This window comes from Macaca mulatta, chromosome 5, assembly GCF_049350105.2.
Source record: "Macaca mulatta isolate MMU2019108-1 chromosome 5, T2T-MMU8v2.0, whole genome shotgun sequence".
Taxonomy (NCBI): Eukaryota; Metazoa; Chordata; class Mammalia; order Primates; family Cercopithecidae; genus Macaca; species Macaca mulatta.
In genome coordinates, this window is record NC_133410.1 from 138,282,439 (window position 1) to 138,306,808 (window position 24,370).

Genomic DNA, 24,370 nt, shown 5'->3' on the forward strand with positions numbered 1-24,370 from the left:
TGTAAGTAGCAAAACATCCACAGCCCCAGTACCTGCTCAGAGAATATAGTTTAGGTTGAATACTCAGGAAGTCTGTTAGAGTCTATGATCATGCCTATGGGAAATATGTTTTCCTTCACACTTTAATTAAGCAGTTTTGTTCTGAACCCAGGATGTAACATTTCCCTTCTTCACATCAGAGGAATAATGAGTAACAAGCATTTCCTTGAGGAAAGTGGACAGAAAATATGGACTGTTCAACCTAGACTTGGAAAGCTATGAGTGGAATCTTTCCACATTTAGTGGAAGAGAAACCACTCACAGGCCACAAGCAGCAATTATTTTTGAGAACAGAAAGAAGGAAACCAAAGTCTCCTTAGGGATACAACTGATAAAAACTCAGACCCTAATGTGAAATATAAGCAATTATGTTTTGAAAAAGGATCTTAAGTTTTAAGGTAGTAAGTTCACTGACACAAGAAAATGACATACTAGTATAGATAAAAGTGGGACAAAAAATTGAGACACAAGTGAAAATTGAAAAGTCTAAGTGGAAGAATCAAGAAAAAACTAAAACAAAGACTATTCCTTTCCTGAACTAAGGTGTTTCATCAGGTCTCTATCAATAGACATAGGGTGTTTATTTTACAACCTCATACTCATTTATATTTAGTTTTACATAATTATGCTAAAGTCAAGTGTATAATAAACTATGGAAAGCTTTCATTTAATAAAAGAGTTTCAATTACTCTTAAACCTCCATAAAATCGTGAGTCAAACAGCTCTCTTGAGAAGGACGGACCCAAGTGGGTACAGCAGTTCTAGCAGATGGCCAGTTAGGTTTTAGTTGCTGAGACATCATACGGCTTTTAGCCTGGAATCTCATTTATTATTTCCTTCTAATCTTTATGGAGTCAATCAAATTAAATATTTGACACAGAAGCGCTTAAAGCAAACCCATTTATTTATGGGATGACAGCAATCAAAACAGAAAAGGATAGATAGCCCTTCTGGGACCCAGCAATATGGTTTTTTCTTACAGCAAAGGAGTACCTCTAGGTTTGGTATGAGGAAACAGTCAACAAAGTGGAATAAACTTGTTTCTGATCAGTTGTGGTTGTGTGACAAAACTGGGTATAGTAGTCAATTTTCACAATGCTGTCATGGAATAGCTGAGGTTGGGTCATTTATAAAGAAAAGAGGTTTAATTGACTCACGATTCTGCAAGCTGTACAGGAATCATGGCATCTGCTTCTGGTAAGGACCTCAGGAAGCTTTTACTCATGGTAGGAGGCAAAGTGGGAACAGGCACTTCACATGGCAAAAGCAGGAGAAAGAGAGTGAGGGGGAAGGTGCTACACACTTTTAAATGACTGTTTCTCAAGAAAACTCACTCCAGGGATGGTGCTAAACCATTCATGAGCAACTCACCTCCATGATCCAATCTCCTCCACCAGACCCCACCTCCAATGTTAGGAATTCCATTTCAATATGAGATTTGGGCAGGGACACACATCCAAACTATATCACTGGGTTTCCATCATAATTTTCTAAGAGAAAATGTGGGAGTAGAAGAGGATCTTATTTTAGTGTCATGGGACACTTAGTTACTTGGTTTTCTGAGGTTAACCTCAAGCTGCACAGCTCCTCACCTAGGCCTTATGTGTAGAATAATGTGTCAAATAGGCCACTTCATCCACTTATCCTTATATACAACTCTCTGTGTCCCTTGGGATTTTATGTTCGCTTTATGTTTGATAAATTTCCTTGGCCTTTTCCATGTTGGCCTAATCTGGAAACTTGCATGTTCTCCCCTCCTCTTTGTTCCCAACATATAATTTTACCCAAATAGGGCTCCTTGACTCTTATTATATCCAGGAATTAAAAAAAAACTCTGAATCATCTTTGTTTCCTTCTAGATCATTCATTGAATATGAGGCAGGGCAAAACATGAAATGCTTGCCTGACGTTTGACCTACAAAATTATTTAATTCATTTTTGTCTTACTGGATATTTCAGGCATAGCACACAGATTCCAAAAGACACAAAAAAGTGTAAACTGAAGAGCATGGCTTTTTCCTTTTCCCATAACCCAGTTGCCAATATTTCTTCTAGGAGGCAGTTTCTGTTACAGCCTAATATAAGTCATTTATATCAGCTTGATGCGTAATTTTCTAGAGACTGTCTATATTTACTATGTATCAATCAACTATTGATCTATTTTTTGTGTGTATGGTAGCATTCTCTACATGCCGGTCTGAAATATGCTTTTGATTTAACATTATGCCTTGAAGGTTGTTACTTATCAGTTTATAAAGTGGCTAAATTCATTTAATAGACACAGTGTTCTCTTGTATAGATGTACTTTAAATTATTTATCCAATTTTCTATTGATGCCTATTTATCTTGCTGTCCATATTTTGCATTGCAAATAATGCAACACCAAATATTTTTGTACATTTGTCTTATAGTTTTTGTACTCTAAGCTATAAAATGAGAAAGTCAGTATAGCACCTTCTACCTCCTTTTCTCCTTTGTTCAGCTTTTGTTATTTATGACATTTTCTGCTACTGTATTTATGGCATTGACATTCTTTTCTGTAATAATAATCCTTCGATTTGTTCTAGTCTTAGTCTTACATTTAAATAAATTTAGTGCTCACCATCAGTCCTTCTGCTGTTGCTTCTTCACTTATCCCTAAGTTGGCTGAAGTTGCTCCTTTAATAGTTTTTTTCAAGAAAACAGCTAGAGAACTATATTCCCCAGAGTATTGTACATTTAGTGTTATCTGTCTATTACCTTTATACTTTAATAACAGTGTGAATGCTAATTAAATTCTTGGGTCACATTGTGTCAATCTTCTTGAAGACTTAATTGCTTCACTGGATTTCAGCATTGAATATTGTCATTGGAGAAGGAAGTCTGATACCAGTTTTTTTTTTTTTTTCTGATTTAAGTGACTTGATCTTTTTTCTTGGATGCACAAAGAATTATTTCTCTATCTTTGATATCTAATTAATCTACGAGCCTAAGTATTATTCCTTATCATTTATTTATGTGTTTTGGTAGTACTGGGTACACTCTTCAGGCCTGTAAGGTTAAATTTCCTTTTCTTTTAGGAAAATTTCTGGATTTTATTTTTGTATATTTGTTCTGTTTATCATTAAACATTTTTTAGGGGGGATGCAGTCTATGCAAATGTTGTGTTTCTTTTGTTTTTGTTACATGTATCATATCATTTTTACAATTCTTTTGATTCTTTCATTAATCCTTTGCCTTCCGTGTATTTTACTATATGGTTTTCCCAACTGTCTAGTATTTTTCCTGATGCTCCCAAAGTGGCCTTCATTCCTGTGATCAGCTTAGTTTTTTCTTCAGCCTCTTTTCTAAGTTGTGTCAGTTTATATTTCCTGTTTAGTTGCCTTGTCACTTACATATTCAGTTCAAAATATGTGTGAAACAGTTGTTATATCCCAGGCACTGTTTTAGGGCATAGTAATAGAGTAGTGAAAAAGGAGACAAAAATTTATTTTCCGGTAATGCTTACACTATAATTGGTTTTAGCATCTGTACTATGATTCTGTTTTATAGAAGTGATTACTGAGAGACAGGACTAGCTGTATTTCCTAGGCGGACTAAAAATCCCTAAGACTAGTTGGGAAGGTAACCACGTCCACCTTTAAACAGGGGGCTTGCAACTTAGCTCACACCCGACCAGAGAGTTCACTGAAATGCTAACTAAGCAAAACCGGAGGTAAAGAAATAGCCAATCATCTATTGCCTGAGAGGGCAGCGGGAGTGACAAGGATCAGGATATAAACCCAGGCATTCCAGCCAGCAAGGGGCTACCCTCTTTGGGTCCCCTCCCCTTATATGGGAGCTCTGTTTTCACTCTATTTCACTCTATTAAATCTTGCAACTGCACTCTTCTGGTCCATGTTTCTTATGGCTCCAGCTGAGCTTTCGCTGGCCATTCACCACTGCTGTTTGCCCGGTCGCAGACCCGCCACTGACTTCCATCCCTCCGGATCCAGCAAGGTGTCCACTGTGCTCCTGATCCAGTGAGGCGCCCATTGCTACTCCTGATGAGGCTGAAGGTTCGCCATTGTTTCTGAACAGCTAAGTGCCTGGGTTCGTCCTAATCAAGCTGAACACTAGTCACTGGGTTCAGTGGTTCTCTTCTGTGACCCACGGCTTCTTATAACACTCACTGCCTGGTCGTCTAAGATTCCATTCTTTGGAATCTATGAGGCCAAGAACCCCAGGTCAGAGAACACGAGGCTTGCCACCATCTTGGAAGTGGCCCACTGCCATTTTGGAAGCGGGCCACCACCATCTTGGGAGCGGGCCACCACCATCTTGGGAGCTCTGGGAGCAAGGACCATCCCCGCCCCCGCCGCCCCCCCCACTGCAACAATTACCTTACTGAATTTCTACAAAATCTTTCAATATTTTTATCTTGTCCATGATAAATGAGAAATTATTATTTTGCATATAATATTCCTGTATTTCCTCCTTTTTAAAAGTTTTAATGGTATAATCTTTTTTTTTTTTTTTTTAAATCTTGAGTTGGAGTTTTGCTCTTGTCACCCAGACTGGAGTGCAATGGCACAATAATGACTCACTGCAACCTCTGCCTCCCAGGTTCAAGTGATTCTCCTGCCTCAGCCTCCTGAGTAGCTGGAACTACAGGTGTATGCCACCACACCCAGCTAACTTTTTTGTATTTTTGGTAGAGACGGGGTTCCATCATGTTGGCCAGGCTGGCCTCGAACTCCTGACCTAAGGTGATCCGTCTGCCTCAGCCTCCCAAAGTGCTGGGATTACAAGTGTGAGCCACCACACCTGGCCAATAATCTCATACAAAGGTCTATTATGGGTCCTTGTATTACTCATCTTTAAATAAAATTAATTCTTTCTCTACCAAGTATTTCTATGCATGGTTTTATTGGTGAAGAAGGGAGATATCGGATTCATGCTCTTGTCCAGGGCAGCAGATCATAACCAGTCGTTCCAGTACAGTCTATTGCACTTTTTGAACAGTCTATGAACTAAGAATAGAGGAGAAGGAGAAGGAAGGGGAGGAGAAGGAGAAGGAAAACAAGAAGAAAGAGAAGAATAAAAAGAAGTAAGAGATGAAGAAGAGGAAGAAGAAGGAGGAGGAGGAGGAGAAGGAAGAAGAGAAGGAGGAGAAAGAGGGGGAGGAGGGGGAAAGAGGAGGAAAACAGAAGAAGAGTGAGGAGCGGGAGGAAGGGGGAAGAAAAAGAAAAAGACGAAGACAAAGATGAAGACAATGAAGAAGAAAAGAAGAGGAGGAACAGACGTAGCCAGCTATAAAGACTCTGTGGCCCACAAAATCTAAAATATTCACTACCTGATTAGCTACAGAAAAAGTTTGCCAATCCTTGTTTCATTGTAACAGTAATTCTCCTTATGAAACAAAATAATGTGTTAAAAAATCTGTTTGCTTTTATTTATCCTAGGAAATTGTGATTGATACTGCAAAGAACCTTCCATTAATCAATCTTTCCTCTCTAACTTGCCTCAGAAACAGTCTGCTTTCTTCAAGTATGTGTGCTTGTGTGTGTGTGTGTGTGTGTGTGTGTGTGTGTGTGTGTGTGTGAGAGAGAGAGAGAGAGAGAGAGAGACAGAAAGAGATAGAGAATGCTATTTTCATTTACTTAAACGAAAGATTATTCATTTTGGTAACAAGTATATGCCACTCGCTTTAGAGAACAGCGTGCTGATGCCTTTCTCTGAGACCTGCAGCCATGGGTACATTCTCATGGATTCTTTCTATACTTAGTTTTAATTTTTACTGCTACGTTTTGCAATTTTACTCATATAATGTGATTTGACTTACAGATGTCATTTAGTTCCTTTGAATTTCTATTTCTTGTTCTCTGTTTTATTTGTATGATTGCTTAAAGGAGAAGGGAAAAAACACCTACATTAGTCCCATGTTTAAAAATGAAATGTCTATTTTTCAATGAACATTACTATATCTTTGTCTTGGCATATTTTACCAGGAAACTTTCAGGAATAAAGATAGTGAAATAAAATAGTAAAGATTACATAAATGCTATTTGTCATTACTGTGAATGAACAGTAAATTCTTATCAGACTGCCTCATAAATATCTAACAAGCACACAGTGTATTGTGATTGCATACCATGGAAAATCCATCAGGGCTGTGTGTGGTTGGCTAATTAGACTCCGCATCACGATTTTAGCAACTAAAAGGATAATTTAAGAAATATGCAAAAGACTCGAATATTCTCAAGATCAGGGATAAAGAGACTTATTCAGTAATTCAGCAAACCATCAGCGTCTACTCTGTGCAAGGCACTATGCTAGGTGCAGGTTTATTCCTGTACTTAGCATCAAGCAGATCATTTACATTCCACTCCACCAAAGGCAAGAGGAAATAGTTTCAACTAGAGATGTAATTGATATAAAATGAATCAGTTAAAGTGAGAAGTAAAGAAAAAAATCATATAGAGAAAAACTAGCTTTTCGATGTAATGAGGACGAGGGGAGTAAATAAGATCAGGAAACTATCATGACCATTAACTTTTCTTCTAAGGCTCTTGACATGTAGAGAGAAAAATTAGGCAAGCTAGATGAGTCCATTTGAAAGTGTAAATGAAAACAAGAATGAGATTAAGTTCATACTGGAAGTTTGTTTTAGTTGTTCTTCACACATATTAACCTACACAGCGAAGTTAAAATCCTTTAAACTTCAGATTGTGAATCTTATTTGAAATCATCTGGGCTTAGCTTAATTTTCAATGTTTTGGAGTTGCAACGTGTTTCCAATATAATTACAAAGTAAGTTTGTTCTGTGTTCTCTCTCCCCCTCTCATTTTCACCGAGGACATGAATTCTTAAAAAATTTGCGTAGTAACATTTACTTTCTTTTCTGCTCTGTGAAGGAATATAATTAAAAAGGTGAAAGACATTAAGCTGATGGTTCATAATGCACTAATTTATAATAGTGTATTAGCATTCTGATGAAAATACAATACTTAATGAAACTGGAGAAAGATTTCATTTTCACCCGTCTCATTATATGTATGGTGAGTTCTGAGATTCAGGCAATGTTGCAGCAGAGAGGCTATCATAAGTGAATGCTGCTTAGGAAGCTATTCACCGAGAGTTTTCAAACAGCTGTTCCCAAGCTTCATTAAGACTCATTATGAGTTGTCATGTAATGGAGAACTTATATTTTTTGATGATCTCTGCATACCAGTAAAGATAAAAGTATGTCTTAAGGCAGAACTAAAAAGAACAGAAGTTGGTACATATTAAAAATAGATTACTAAAATGCCCTAGTTAGCTGGCACAGACCTTAAAAGCTCAGTACAATCATTCAGATTTAAAGGGAAAGATAAAAAGTGACTAAACTCACTGAGCTTTTAATACATCAATGGTTATATTTTAGGAAAAAAACTCTATTCTTTCATATGAAAGATACCTGGGGGCCCCAGAGATTTATCTGCATGATGGGAATTCAGAGTTTGCATGGCCACGCCTGAGAGAGGCATCCTGATAGCTTTTCTCATTGTTACTTTACATGAAGTGTAAGGAGTCACACCTTCAAGTGTAAGTAATTGCATCTCCCCTCCATGCACCACACCTCAGACGCTTTTCCCACACAAAGTGGAAGGCTATCTCATTTTTTAGAGCATGAAGATCATTGTCACAGCTACTTCTATATCAACAGGGACCTTCAGAATTGATATACACATAGAACAGACTTGAGGGGGGATGTGTTTGAGGGAGGAGGGTTTAGAAGATTAGTTCGAAGTCGTACAGCTATTTGTGCAGAGCAAACACATTTGGTTTTCTTTGTTTTGTTTTTGTTTTTTTTACTTAGAGTATAAACAAAAGTAAAATTTTTAAGGAATGCCTTTATACTTTATGAAAAGTAAGAAATGATCAAGTATTCATATCAAAGATTATTGCTATTAATTTGAATTGTATTGTGGGCTGATGGAAATTAATGATGGTGACTTTAGCACCCCAAACTACTGCCTAGAGCTCCCACTCTTCCATCAAATGTAGCACTTTCCAACAACAAACACAATTGCCAGAGCGATACTTTTGTATCTGGGTTTTCATTGTCAGTCACAGCCCTTATCCCATACCCAGTCACACTCATCCAGAACTCTGTATGCCTTAGAAAAAAACGGGACAATGCCAAGCAAATGCTTTTTTTCCTGCCTAGTTGTCATCTTCCGTCAGGAGGAGACAATGTGTAGCAGATCCACTGCACATTTACCAGTAGCAAACAGCGGAGTAGAGTGCCTTGAAGTTCAAGATTGCTCAGAGAAAACATTCCTTCATGACGAGATCCAGATGTGAAAATGGTAGAGGAAGAGGGCTTTGGGAGGCGAATGAATGCAATTGCATGTAGCCACAAATAATGCATTATGCTGAGGATGAGGGCACCTTTAACAAAACTTGCACAGGCAGAGTAAGAAAAAGTCCTAGATTTAAGCACACAGAAATCTAGAAAAAGTGTAGTGTTTCCTTTATTCAAGATAAGCGTAAAAAGGAGAGAATCAGTGGGGAAGAGGGTGACACTGGTTAAAGAGCTCTGTAGTAAAACAGGAGTGGATCAGGAAAAAATAATATTTTGCTTTTATATTAGTCAGAGATCTCCAGAGATATCGAACCAATAGGATCTATTTATCTAGATCTACATATAATTATAGACGTAGCTATAGATATATAGGAAGATATTTATTATGAGGGATGATTGTGGAGGCTCTCCCAAGATCTGCTGTTTGCAAGCCGAAGGTTCAGGAAAGCTGGTCTAGTTCCAGTCTGAGCTTGAATGTTTGAGGACCAGCGGATACAATGGTGTGAGTCCCAGTCTGAGTTTGAAGGCCTGGGGACCAGGATCACTAATGTTGATGTCCTTGCCCAAGAAGAGAGAGCAAATTTGCTCTTCCTCCACCTTTCTGTTCTATTTTCTCCCACGTTTTCTCTGATGTAAGCGAGTAATTAATGTGCCATGCTGTTCTATGTAATCTTTATTTCTTCACACCACAATATTTGGGTCCTCAGTGGATTGTATGATGCCCACCCACATTGCTGGGACTGGGTCTTCATTTCCCAGTCTACTGACTCCAATGGTAACCGCTTCCAGAAATACCCTAACAGACACCCAGAAATAATGTTTTACCAGCTACCTGGGCATTCCTTAGCTCGGTCAAATCGACATATAACATTAGTCACTACATCTCTGTTCTTGAAATATGCTCTGATTGCTTCTAAAACCTTTTTTTCCAAGGTAGCTAATTAGTTTTGTCAATTCAAACATGGCAAACCAGATTATTGAATGACTTCATATTTGATAGTCTTTACATCAATATCTTGATATTAGTAGGTTTGTTAACAGTTTGGAGACAAAAGAAGAAGCACTGATTGCCTACTTAATATACTAAAAAGTTATCCAGGTAGAATATGAGCTTCCTTCTAATTGCTATTAAGGCTGCTCATAGATTAATTGAAGTGACAAATGGCAACATCATTGTCTAGGGTGACCTACCTAATCCCAGTGCAGCAAATTCAATCTTCTCTCTCACAACAGGCTGTCTCCTATGTCTATCCTCTTATCACCATATAACTTTGGATAGTATCTACTGTTTCAAAAGATGCTGTCATATCTATTATCTCAAAAGCCTGTGAGAAAGATAGGGCCAGAATTACAATCTCCATTTTATAGATGAGGATACAGGTCAAAGAGGCTACGTGAATTGGCCCTGCAGCTAGTTAGTAGCTGACCTGGGACTTCAACACAGGTGTTCTAAATTCTAATGTGGCGAGCATCTCCTCTGCTTGAGAGCATGCTGCCACACACCTAATTATAGAAGAGGAGTCCTGGGGCAGAGATGAACTCTTTTGGTCAATCTCTTTTCTAGGATTCTTGGAAAGATTTTGAGGTCAAACCTGGCCTATTGGTGATTAATTCCTGCCAAAGCAGACATATTTCAGAAGTTTTTGTTTTTAAAATTATTTCTATTTTAGAGAAATTGACTGTTAAATATACAGCACTTTTAATAGTAATGCGAAGTCTATATGACTAGCTCAACATGTGAAAAGATGACAGGCAACTTAACTTTTCTGTGCAGACTCAAGCTCTGCCTTGTAATGGATAGTGCCACCTTAGTTTTATACTGCATTTCTCAACCTTCCTAAGGATTTAACAAACTGTGCATGGCTATGCGAACGACCTGTTCTCCCCATGAAAGATAGCAAGCATGCTGTGATGACAAAACCATGCAATCAGTTTCCAGAAAGGATCATCTATATTCCCCATGCAGCTACTAAAATAAGAGTGGAATAAAACAGAAAGGGCTTTGCTAAAGTAAAATGGGACTCAGATGCTTAGAGGTCATGTTCTTCCATTGTGTATTTTTGCAAGCATCATCCCTAAAGGTTATCATACAGGATTTTTGCTGCTTTAAATAAGCAGCAGTTGAAATGATTGTCTTTCTTATGGATCATGTCTGTGCTTTCTCTGATGTATGAGAGGAGTTACTGTGCCATGCTGTTCTATGTAACCTTTATTTCTTCACATGACAATCTCTTTCTTTTATTTCACATGTAACTCAAACTTCTATTTGGATAATACTTGGGGTCAGAAGGAGATTGGATTCAGATAAATATCATTTAAATGTAGTCAGTCATGGGCCATAGGTTTTGTTTTCTCTATATATTATTTGACTCAATATCAAAGGTGCAATTTCTTCTCTGTGTTTTCAATTTAGTGTTACATAGTGTGTTAATTTCAATATGAGTACTGTAGAGTATGGCAGGAACCACAGAATTTAATGTTAATAAATTCAGGCCTTAGGTCCATGATATGGACCAGCCTTTGCAAAGATGTGCTCAGTAGAGCATTAATCCTGTCCTATGAACAATGGGGGCAGAGGGAAGCATATTTGGGGAAGGTTACATGCCTCCCTGTAAAATTCATGATGCACATTAGCATATTAATGGCTCTGAGACTTCCTCCGGTAGATACTTTGTTCAGTTTTGCTCAACCCAGTATTTCTCAAATTTATGTCATTCAATCACACATATTTCATTGAGCTTCTATTATAGGCCAAGCAGTCTTCTAAGTTCTGAAAATACTTCAAGGAAGAAAAACAATGTAAAACCTTTGCCTATATGGAGGTCACATTCCAGTGGCGAACACAGACAATAAGCAAATAAATAAGTGAAATAAATAGTATGTCAGATAGTGCAACGTGCTATGCAGCTAAATAAAGGGGGTAAAGGAGTGGGGTGGAGTTGAAAAGTTGGATATGTATTTTATTTGACTGCAGCATCTCCATTGTGCATAATTTTTAAGGCCTTGTGGAACTAGAGTTCTACAGAAAACACTCTGGGTTCCACTGAGTTGGACCCTCAGTTAGAAACCTTTTGCAGCTCACATTCTAGATTCATGCTTCATGTTTCTTTACAGAAGATGATTCATTTAAAAAATACTCTCCATTGTAACTATCGTTTTCTGAATTTGACTAACAATATCTGTAATATGTGAGCCAGTACTTACATTGCACTTCAAAATTTTTAAGCTAGCTTTGTCCTTTGAGAGAATGAAATAGATAACCAAGATTCAGATTAATAACCACTAGATGTCGGTGTTATCATTGGGTAAGAGAGATGATCTTAAAGCAGACTTGGTTGACCTAGATAGTTCACAGCATAAGTAGATATTTAAAAATATCTCACTAATTTATTAAAGTATAATTGTATAACTTTCAAAAGCAGTTCCTAGAGGATAAAGACAAATATAATTTGGAACAAGATTTAAAGGAACGTAAGAATGTGGGCTTATTTACTTATTAATCAAGTTAAACAGTTTATCTAAACACATTCTCTATGATAGTTTCTCAAAGTTAAATATATTCTAGAAACCTCTATTGAGCAACTATTATGTGTTAGATACTTGACTAGGTACCAAGGAGAATACTGTTTTAAATGGCAGTAGCTTATTAATAATAAGGGTACTTAATAACACAATGTGAGAAGGGCAATATATTTTTAGGGACACAGATGACAAACACAAAATGCAGGGGAAGGAGGATGGAGGTGGAAGAAGGAAGACTCTTCAATAGGGAAGACTGACTCACATGGGGACAAGCCTGGGGTTACGAAGGACTTAGGAAACTCTTGCAATAGTTCAGGTAAGAGGTAAAGAGGTTAGCAGTTATTTATACCAGCTTACTTCACAGACAAATAGGAACCCATCTGATAATAACTTCCTATGCAAGACTATTGTGTCTACTTTCTCCCTAGCCCCTATATTCTTCATCTTGTGAAGGGCCTTGTGACACTGAGAATTCTGAATCTTTACTATGTCTCTACCTTAGGTTCCTGCCAATCAGAATTTACATGTGCCCTGTTATCTCTAATCTTAAAAAATAACTAACCAATCTCCCAATCCACCAGCCAGTGAACTTTCACTGTTCCCACAAAACTCTTACAATTGACACCTTTGAGGAATTATTGGCACTTGCCATTCATTCACATCTCGACTGGCAGAAATCTGCCGCTGACCATACACAAACTGCTCCCATCTATTGTTACTGAAGACTTTTGATTCCCAAAATCCGGTGGGCACATTCATCCTTTACTTTGATGGTTTCATAGCATTGGCCACTGTTGAACAGTTTCTACTACTTGAAACACCGTCTTCCCACAACACCACATTTTCCTAGTTTTGTTACTAATTATTCCCATTGTTGTCAGATATTTTACTGCCCTTTCTTCCTCTTCCTCACGGATATTTGTTCTCACTCTCTTCACTTTCCACAGTGAATGCTTATCCTTTCTCAAGCCTAGCTATTTTTATTTATATGTGTAGACTCTGAAGTCTTGCCTCCAGTTTAATTCTCCCTCTTTTTAACCCCTAGCATCTTTGAATCAATATATTAAATACTAACACATACTTTTTTTTCTCTTAAAACTTGCTGATTCACCAATATATCCTATCTTTCCTGGTGCTCAAACTGGAAAGTTCGGCAAAATCTTTGATTTTTCCTTCTTCTTTTGTGACTATATCCAATAAATCACTTACACTTAAACTTATTTATTGAGGACGTATTATACACCCTCAGGGATTCAAAGCCTGAGATCTTCAGGATGGTAATAAATCAGTTATGTGAAAGGTGTGGAGAGAGTGTTTCAAGCAGAGAAGAAAACATTTATATAGGTGGGAAAGAGTTTGTCAGAAGGCCAATATAAAAACAGAAATCTGTTTGCATCTCTCTGTGCTTAACCTTAAATTCTTAATGTGGATAATAAAGCTCTTCAGGACTCTGACCTTGACTCTTCTCAGGCCCATCTCATTTTCTGGCCCTTCACTCTTTTTATTCCTGTCACACTGGATTTCCTTTGGCTCCTGCAATGCTGCAAGTTCTAACTTCAGACCCTTCCACAAGCTTTTTCCTTAGCTGCAGGGAAAGATCTCATTGCACTTTCTCCTTTATCTGGCTAGTTCAGACTTATTCCTCAGGCCTTTGCAAGGAGGCTTTCCTTGGCTGGAATTCCATCCTCACTTCTGGGCAAGGGAAAGACCCACACGAACCCCTGTGCTCCCCTTTTTAAAATAAATAGCTGGCTTTTCTCTTGTTTAGTGTCAATCTTCCATGTTAGACTACATGGAAGTCCTTGATGAGGACAGACCCCTTGTCTGTATTTCTTTTTAACCTTTTATCTTCAGTGCCTTGTACTATTCTTGCCATATCGTAAATACCCAATAAGAATGTGGGTGAAAATGGAATGGATAAATGGATTCCAGGATTTTGAAAGAGAGGCAGATATCAAGGGTCATGGCCATCTTATTCCTGGCTGATAACCTACCCATATTGATGGTCTCTTTTATGTGGAAATAATACTGAAATCAATATGAAAAATTTTGCATTTAAATTTAAGAGTCGCCTGTAATCCCAGCACTTTAGGAGGCCAAGGTGGGTGGATCCCTTGAGCTCAGGAGTTCAAGACCAGCCTGGGCAACATAGGGAAACCTTATGTCTACAAAAAAAAAAAAAAAAAAAAAAAAAAGCAAAAATTAGCTGGGAATGGTGGTGCATTCCTGTAGTCCCAGCTACTTGGGAGACTGAGGCAGGTGGATTGCTTAAGCCTAGGAAGCAAAGGTTGCAGTGAGCTGAGATTGTGCCACCGCAGTCCAGCCTGGGCAACAGAGCAAGACCCTGTCTCAAAAAAAAAAAAAAAAGAGTCATAATCTTTATCTGTAGTATCTCTCATTTAAAAAAAAATAAAACCCCAAAACTGCCTTTGATTCTTCTCTCAAACCCCATATCATTTCCATTGTTCCCCTTGACATAAAAACTCCTCAAATAGCTGCCTATAGTTTTTGTCACTTCTGCTTGTTCCATTAATCCATTTCAATGGGATTTTGTGTCTCTCATTCAACAGGAAGTACTCTTATCAATGTCTGTAATAACCCATGTCTTGCAAACTCAATGGTCCATGTAGCGTTTACTCAGGAGAATTGATGTTGTTCAACATTTCTTTTTTTCCTGGAAACATTTTCTTTGGGCTCTTTCTTAGTTCTCCTCACAACTCACTGCTCTTCATTCTTTTGCTGGATTAACTTCAACTTCCCAAATGTCAAGTATTGGGGTGACCTAGGGCTCGGTCTTCAACTTTTCCCTCTCTCTGTTTTCTTATCCAATCGTAGGGCCTTACAAAGCATCTATTCCTAGCGGAGTTCCAATTTTATATGTCTAGCCCTGATCTCAATCCTGAATCCCAGACTTTCCTATTGAATTTTCAACTCGACACCTGCCTTTAGATGTTAATTAGACATTGCAAATCTAACACCTCAAAAACTGAATTTTTGAATTTCCTCTGAAAATCTGTTCCTCCAGAAGTCTTTCCCATCTCAGTAAATGGAGTTTATTCTGCTAGTTGCTCAATCCAAACATCTTGAAGTCATTCTTTACTCCTCTCTTGCTCTCACATCCCACATCCCATCCATGCAAATCCTACGTGCTCTGATTTTGAAATATGTCTAGAACTCTGCCCACTCCTCATTGCCTTCACCCTAGGAAAGTAATCTAACTGGTTTTCCTGATCTCATTCTTGTCCCACAAAACCTGCTTCCTCCTTCTGCACAGCAGCAAGTGTAATCCTTTACAGAAGTTTGCCTGGTCCTGGCTTCCCATCTCAATCCATCCTTAATATGGCCTTCAAGGTCCTGTGTAATCTTTTCACAGCCTTTCTTTCTGAATTTATCTCATCCATTCCAAATATTTTGCATGGTCTGCTTTTTTTTTTTTTTTTTTTCTCCCTTATTTTTTTGGTGATGGAGGGGGACTGTGGCAGGGGTGGCCTTGGACACTCTTTCCAGCTGTTAACATGGCTTACTCTTTCCTTGAAGTCTGTTCAAATGTCACTTTATCTGAGAGTCCTTCCATTAACACCTCATCAAAAATAGAATCTTCCATCACTTGGTGTTTCACCCTCCTTAACCTCATAACACTTGCCATCACTTGACATGTTGTATATTTCTTTATTTATTTTAGATAGTAGGCACGTAAATGATTTCAATCGGAATTATAAGTAGAACTTAGACTTACGATCCAAATTCAGAAGACCTGTTCTGTTTCCTTTTACTTGACTCAGACAAGGCAAAAACTGAAAGCCTTTTCATAATATGTGTACTGTTCTTCAGATAACATATTGCCAAGGACAGTTAATTACATAATAGAATTACATGATTTCTTCCTGTTGCTGACAATTTAGACTTTTTTCATGTCTGTTCCTATAATTTTTTTCTAGATTACCCTGATTATTTGTACTTATTTAAACTGATGGGCTCATTTCTTTTATTCCTCCAATTTAGGGCTTCCTTAAAGTTTGCTTTGCATAAAGAAGGAGCAGTGGTACTGTCAGTAACTTAGTTTTCTAAGGCAGTCTGAGAAATTCTAAAAGAGTTTACCTCGCTGTTTTAACATCATAACATTTTCAAAACAACATAACATAGCAAAAATAATTTGTAAAGAGTTACACAGTAATTTCCCAACAGCCCTCGACACCATGTGCCAGCTGGTGCTCTCAGGGTGAATGACTGGGTAATGGCTCAGTTCTCACGGAGAAGAAAATGAATATCTAAGCAAGTTTTTTGTTTTGTTTCGTTTTTAAGTGCAATTAAATTCCCTTTAGGCAGACACTTCGTTTTGTTCAAGGCTGTTTTCCCTGGGCCTAGGATTGTGTCTCATATTTTGTGGGTAATTTTAAATATTAATATGCACTGAATTAAATGAGTGAATGAATGAATAAAAATAAGCAAAAGGAGTTCACATAAATAGAGAAGCAACATAGTTTTCTGGAAAGAGGTTTACATAAAGTCTGAGGAGACCTAGGTTTTAAGCCTTCACCAAGATAAGCATGCCACAACATCTGTTCCTTAAGTAGTAAAATGGAAATAATGATACCTCATAAGATGGGTGTGAGGATTCAGTGAAAGAATGTGAACTAGGTTGCACACACTGGATACCAGATGAAAGTTAAGTTTTTTTATCCTTTTCTTTTTTAGGTCATTACACTGATTTGTCTCCTTCTAGATAAGTAATCAAGTAATCATTTTCGTTGCTAAGTTCGTTGTTATTAGGGATCATAATACCTGAATGCATCTTCAAGGATCAAATAACACCATGCATGTAAAAAATTCTGAAGCATAATAAACATGCTAAAGCTTATGCATTATTATTATTTGGTAAGGTTGCTAAATTTCTATTATCTATAAATAACAGGATATTATGTGATAGTCACTCTATTCAATATGCTGTAGGTTCCTTAAGGATATTAATTTAATTTGCAATATTTCCAAACTTTTCCTACCTTTGCAAATCACTCTTCTTTCATGGCCCCTTCTATTCCCTTAACAAGTCATGTCTAAGAGGAGCAGCTCTGATTTGGGTCAAGGTAAAAAAAAAAAAAAAGGCTTCAAGAATACTTAATTTTTCAACAATATTAAAAATTAGAATATTTAATGGGAAGAATAATAGTATTAAATTGGAACTGAATGGGAATGCTTATTATTATGGATAATTTCTTCTTTGGTTACTACATGGTTTCTTGTCCTCAGCATTGTTGACATTTAGCACTAGATTATTCTTTGTTGGGGATGAGGGTTGACTTTCGCATTGTAGGATGTTTAGCGGCATTCCTGGCCTCTACCCATTAGAAGCCAGTGGCACCCTCCCTGCTATGACAACCACAAATGTCTTCAGATATTGCTAAATCTATTCTCTGTAGGTTGGGGGAGGGGGATAAATAGCTCCCCATTGAGAACATTGAGTTACAGGAAGCAGAGGATGCACTAAAGAGAGTTTTCCAAGTGAAAGGTTTCCTCCAACCCTTAGAACAAGGAGTTGATTTAAGCCAGATCTGAGATCAGAGAGCCATTCTAGTATCAAATCATTTTCTTTCACTTCCTCTTGCTTAGTGGCAATACACTCAATGTGGTTTTAGGGTAGGCTGACTTTGGTTCCAGTTTCCTAGAACTGGCAGAGTTTACAGTTGATATTGTGGTGTAATTATTATAATGCTCCCTTTTAGTATCAAGACTTATTGTTTGGACAATCAGTTATATGCTCACCTTAGCCTGTGTGTTGACCACTATTTTAGATGCTGGAGCTTAGTGATAAAAAACAAACGAACTCTCTTTTGGAGTCCCTTTGGAGTCCATTTGGAGATCACATTACAGTAGGGAGGAAGAAAATAAATAAATGTATTATATAATGTAGCTAGTTACAAGTATTAAAATGCAAAACAAGGAGCTAGTTACAAGTGCCACTAAATGGAAAACAAGGAACTGGGGTGACAGGAGGGGTCTAGGATAATTCTTTAAATAATGTAGTTGGGAAGACCTCTTCCAACAGCATCATTTGAATGGAGACCAAATGTGTGTGAATGTGGATTATACTTCTCATGGCTTTTTCTGATCTAGATTTAATTTAAAGCTAAATCTTCTGTTTTCCATACATATGAATTCATACATTTGAACCTTCATTCATACATATGAATCTCCTAGACGAATCTAGGTTTTGTATGTGGCCTGAGGATTATATAGGGAAGGGAAAGAGGAAGGAACTGTGGAAAAAAATGCTTATGTAATTATGACTAACAACTGGGTGCAGGTACTTGGAAAGGGACTATGCCCATGAAAAGTCCCAAAGCTTAAGCTTTATGAGCTTCATGGTGAATCCATTACTTACTGCAGTTAGAGATCAGCAAGGGAGAGGGGTCAGAAGCCCTCACTGGAATCAATGAGTGGGCACTTTCTTGAAGGGCCGGCACCTCCTCCAGCAACCAGTGAGTGTGGAGGGGCTGAAGCGAGAGTGGGGCATCTTGAGACATCACTAGTAAGCCAAGTCACATGCTTTTGCATAAAACTGAGTATTCCCAATGTATTGTGGTTTGGTTGTGCTGCCCCTACCCCTCAAATATTACTACAGCATTTTATTGTGTGCCAGCAATTGAGTGTCATTTTGCGAGACAGTCCACGAAGGAAGTTTTGAGGAATAAGTGGTTTTAAAAGTGCCATTAATGTTTCTAATGATAGCTGACAGGTAATTAGCCTGAATAATATTCTAACTAAGTGACTTGAGCAATTAAGACTGTCCTGTAAAAGTAAATGATGCCTCATTTGATAAGAAAAGTGTAGTTTCCATGCAGTTTATTCCATTAAAATGAGCTGCTCCATTATAAGCAGATTCAGAAGTTCTTTGTTCTTTCTCTTAAACCCCATAGATTCAAACCGTGGTCCTATTTGAAATCTGTCAGCTGAGGTTTTAACCATAACACCAGTCTTATCTTTTCAAAAGGATTGGATCAAAGTAGCTTAGTTTTCATCTGAGTTTAACAGGGAAAATGGCCTGTGGCTGTCACTCTGTAATGAGAACTTTCCCAAGTGGCCAGCACTAAAGAAATACAGTGATGTTTTGACTTTGTGTTTGTTATCATCAGAGCTTCCAATCTCTAAATATATATACACGCAAAAAATCATAGCTCTTTAGAGAAGTGATTCAAGAGTAGTATAATTCATTATTTTACCTATGAGAAGAGCTTAATGAGAATGAAATAGGTCTTCAAACTAGGTCAAAATCAAAGATGTGACTCATGTTCTATATCCTTAAGCATTAAACCCTACTGCAAAGAAGCAATGCATCGTGAGAATAGATTGCTTATGTTCATAACAGGCTGCCTCACTAGATACTAAAATGGGAAAGGACAAATCAAATTTAAGCATTTGCATAAAATTTGAAGAATGGAATTTTTCTATAAGTTTTAAACTAATATTTCTGCTAATAAACCAAAACTGCAAGCATTCTCATATTTTTAAAATGTTATCAACCAGGGTAAGAGATGTTAGTAGTTTTTAAATTTTTTTTTCTAATGGAAGTATGCCTTTTAATACATAAGGGATGTGAAGATGTTTATTCCTGTCTTTTTTTCTTTTCAGAAACTTGGAGAAGCTGGGTGTTTAGTTTTACTTGGTATATTGTTTTACCCATATGTCCGTTTGTAAAATACATTAATAAATTGAATTTTGGAAGTATCTTATACTAGTGCAAGCATTGGTTTTATCAATATAATGTGCATGTGCATCTGAGTGAGAAGTGGATGGAAAAATTGAATGAGATTACAATAGCCACTTGAAGGAAGGTCAATTAGTCTTCCTAGATGGGGAAAAACATTTGGGATTTCTTTGAATAATTTTTAAAACAGATTATTTGCATATATATATGTGTGTGTGTGTATATATATTTATGGACATAAATTACTTTTATGTTGATACTTTTACAATTCTTCAAATAACTAAAATATCACATTGTCATATAATGGTGCTAGATGTAGAATTTGTGTTTGGGTCTATAATTTGACATATGTTTTCTCTAAAATTAAAAAAGCAAATACAACCCTGCCAACTTAGTATCTATATTAAATTTTGAGGTTTTTTGGTATAATTAGGATTACTATGTGATTCAGATAAAAACTTATTTATACAATTAAATTTATTGTATAATAAAGTGTTGTATTATAAATTCAAAAATAGGACACAAAATGTTAAAAAAAGTAAGGGCTTTTATTAAATAAATTACTTCTTTTCTTTACACATCAAATCTTTGAGGCATAGACTATTACTTCCTTTTCTTTTTTTTTTTTTACACTACAATAGTTAATTTTATTTGTTCAAGAGCTCATATTGCAAGCATTAAACCAAGCATAGGCTTTGATTCGATGAGCCCAAATTCACACATTGAAGAAGATCAAAGCAAACCGCGATCCATGTACACAGATGAAAACTAAAGGCTCAGAGTTAATAACAGTGTAGTTTTTAAATTTCTATAGTCTAGAGCCCAGTAGTCACAGGTCTTTTAGGTCCTTCTGGATGTCCCACAGGGTATCTGCACTTTTCTTGAGCTGAGCAACTTCATCATCCTTTAGCTTCTGGTTGATAACGCTGGTTAATCCTCGGGCATTGAGGATACACGGAAGGCTCAGGAAGACTTCATTCTCGATGCCATACATCCCCTTTACCATTGTTGACACGGGATGAATCCTCGATAGATTTTTTCAACATGGATTCAATAAGATCAGCCACACTTAATCCAGTAGCCCAGTTGGTATATCCTTTTAGCTTGATGACTTCATAGGCACTTTCAACCACCATCTTATGCACTTCCTTCCAATTTTCACTATCATTGTCCGTTCCCATTTCTGGATTCAATTCCTGGAGAGAAACACCTGCCACATTCACGCCACTCCATACAGCCACACTTGAGTCGCCATGTTCCCCCAAAATCCATCCATGGCAGCTGCTGGGATGAATGCCAAGTTTTTCAGCCATAAGGTAGCGAAAACTAGCAGAATCCAGATTACATCCACTTCCAATCACGCGGTGTTTGGGTAATCCACTTAGTTTCCAGGTAACATATGTAAGAATGTCCACTGGGTTGGAAACCACAATTATGATGCAATCAGGACTGTACTTGACGATCTGAGGAATAATGAATTTGAAGACATTAATATTTCTCTGCACCAGATTGAGCCGACTCTCCCCTTCTTGCTGACGGACTCCTGCAGTTACCACTACAACCTTGGAATTGGCAGTCACAGAATAATCTTTATCTGCCACAATTTTAGGCGTCTGAAGAAATAAGCTCCCATGCTGCAGATCCATCATTTATCCTTTAAGCTTATCTTCCAAAACATCCACAAGAGCAAGTTCATCAGCCAGAGACTTTCCCAGAATGCTGATAGCACACGCCATACCAACTTGTCCAACACCCACTACAGTGATCTTATTGTTTGGGACTGTTGCCTCTTCTTCTGCAACTGGTGCAATGAGTTTTTCCTTAAGAGTTGCCATTTTGCACAGGAGGGAGAAGGCGCTGGAGACCTCAGTAACAGCAGTGCGGAGAAGACAATGTCTATTACTTCCTTTTCTATATCTATTCCTTCCTTTCCCTTTATAACAGAATCCCGGATTCTAAGTGGACACAAACTCTAAGCTAAAAAATGATTACTTTTCCCATAGTCTCTTAAAGCTTGATCTAATTAAGTTCTAGTTAATGAGATGCAAACTGTTACATAGTGCTCTGGAAAGTTTTCTTAAAAAGGAGGGGTCATGCATCTCTTCTGCCCTTTAAGCAACTAATTGGCATAAGATGTGATGGCTGAAGTTCTAGGAGCAACATTTGTTGATATGACTGAAGACCACATCCCGAAAGTGGCAGAGAAGTGAGCTTGAAGGGGCTAGTTCTCTACCGACTATATGGAATAGCTCTACTAACCTTAAACCATCAACCTCAGGAATTCTTTTATGTAAGGGAGAAATAAACTTCTATTTAGTTTGAATCACTGTTTTATATTATTACTTTTTCTTATGTGGTCCAATTCCATCTCAAATGATACACAACACAATTATTGAAATAATATATTAATATCATATTTAATTGCATGAGGAAATTAGGTAAATATATTGGACAAAATAAATTAATTTATTAATAAACAAATAAATAAACCAAACCATTGGCAGCATTTTTTATTTTTACTTTCTTCTTTATACTCTTCTGTACTTTTAAATTTTCTAAAATGGATAGGTAACACTGAAAAGAACATATTTCTACCTGAAGTTTGCATACATGGTTGCTCACTGTCTTATAAAAAATATGTTGGCTTGGAAGTGCAGAATATTGATTTGGGAGACTTCTTTTTACATATTGGCAAATCAATGTCTACAATGATTTTTTAAATTTAATTTTCTCTGAAGCCAACAACATAATAAGAGTGCTCATTTTGTTGCTTTATAACATAACACAAAGTAGTCCCTTTAAATTGAATAACTTGACTATATATCAGGAACATGATTTTTAACTTTCATTGAAAATTTGTTTCCTCCCTATAAAAATTATTGGTGAACAAATGATAATCTTAACTAGATTTGTAAAATAAATAGAGGCGTCAGGATGATTCTAAGATTTTTGGCCTAAGCAACTAGACGTATAGAATATGTTCTGATGGGGAAGACCAAGGGAGGGACAGGATCCTCCAAACTAAACTTTGAAGAGGTATACAAAATTTAGTCCTGGATATGTTAGGTATGAGATTACTGTTAGAAATCTAAGTGGAGATATTGCATGGGGAATTAGATATATGAATCTGGAATTCAAGAAAGAGGCTTGAGCCAAAGATTTAAATCTGGGAGTCATCTTCTTTAGACGATATTTAAAATCATGAGTTGGGTGAGATCATTATCTCAATGAACTTATAAAGAGAAGAGATGAGAAAAAGTGAGGCAAGAGATAAACTAAGTGTTAGGAAGGATAACATGATAAACTACGTCAAATGTTGATGATAGGACAAAGAAATTTGGCAGACATATTTAGCATGTGTACATCAACGAGCACCTTAGCAGGAGTGTTTTGGTAAGGGATAGGGGATAAAGCCTGAAAGAAGTAGGGAAAGTGGAGGAGAGGAAAGTTGGAGAGAATAAATACAGATTATCTTTTCATGGAGTTTTGCTTTAAACAAGAGGTGAGAAATGAGGCAGTAGTTGGCATAGAAATTGAGGTCAGGATAAAATGTTGCTTCGTTTTGTTCTAATATGTGAAATATGACAACAAATTTTTACGCTGGTAGCAATGATTCAGGAGAAAGAAAAATTAATGATGTAAGAGACAGAAAGGAGAAGGGCTGGGGCTATGTCCATGGAGGGGATGTAATTAAGCATGCATGTGGAGAGTTGGCTGCAGGAAAGAGAACAGAGAGGTCACTGGTAGGAACAGGCAGAAAGGTAACTTAAAGGGACGCAGATACTGGTAGGTGGGTAGATGTAGGGGTGCAATAGTGGAGGCTCTTCACTGATTACTTCAATGTTACTCAGTGAATTGAGAAGTAAGGTCATTAGCAGAGAGTGAGGGTGGGCATGGAGGTGTTTGAGGTTTGAGAAGACAAGGTCTGGCTGAAATATTAGGTTATTATAGTGGAGACTGAATGGGTCCTGGAAACAGTGTGAATGGCCAGCAGCATTAGGGTCCACTGGGGGTTGTGGTCAGAAATATGAAGTGGAGTCAGTGAGCATGGTGTGTGTTTTTCTCCAGTCACTTTCACTTTCATTTTCAGCTGGGTGTAGGCATGAAGTAGGATAAAAATTGGACCTAACCTGGATTAGCCAAAGGAGTATGAGCAAGAAATGATCAAGAAAATGTGAAAGTGATTGTAGTGGATGTCCATGGAATTTAAGCCGAGCAAGGAGAGAAGGAGGCATATTCAGTGGGTCAGATTTAAAGTCAATAGATTGAAAATCCCAGTTGGATGGAAATATTGTAGGAGTTGGGATATTAAAGGGAATGAATTAGAAAGATGGAAGTGAATGCCTCAGGTATAAGTATAGGAATAGCTAAGATAGGATAGAAGACAAGACCACTTGAAGATTTCAAGGAACTGAGAAAAAGCAAACTTTGAAGCTTGAATTTTGCATGCAATTTTACAAACTTTCTAATTCTGTCTTTTTAAAATTAAGAGTTTCTTAATATCACAGCATAGGAGTTACAGAGTTATAGCTGTACAATTATGTAAGCATCTGTTTAAGGACAAGAATAAGATACAGGTATCTGAACTTTGTTTTTCTAGAAATAAAGAGCTAGAAAGGGACACCAATCTAGTTAATTCTGGTGTTGGTGTGATATTTTAAAGAGTTTAAACACATGGAATTGTCACTATCAACTATCTGTAATCTTCAAAAATGGCTACTTGATGTAGTTGAACCTAATATGTGTACTTGTATGCACGCAGTTATGTATATGCATCAGTATGGCAAAAATTCTCAAAC

The 24,370-nt window shown here is 37.3% G+C and overlaps 1 pseudogene across 1 annotated transcript; it reads right to left on the reverse strand.

Annotated features, from left to right (window-relative positions):
* Window positions 1–20,331: 20,331 nt before the first annotated feature.
* On the reverse strand, window positions 20,332–21,459 carry LOC695148 (L-lactate dehydrogenase B chain-like; annotated as a pseudogene). Its single transcript, XR_003729792.2, has one exon. The product of XR_003729792.2 is annotated as an L-lactate dehydrogenase B chain-like (transcript).
* Between the last annotated feature and the right edge of the window lie 2,911 nt (window positions 21,460–24,370).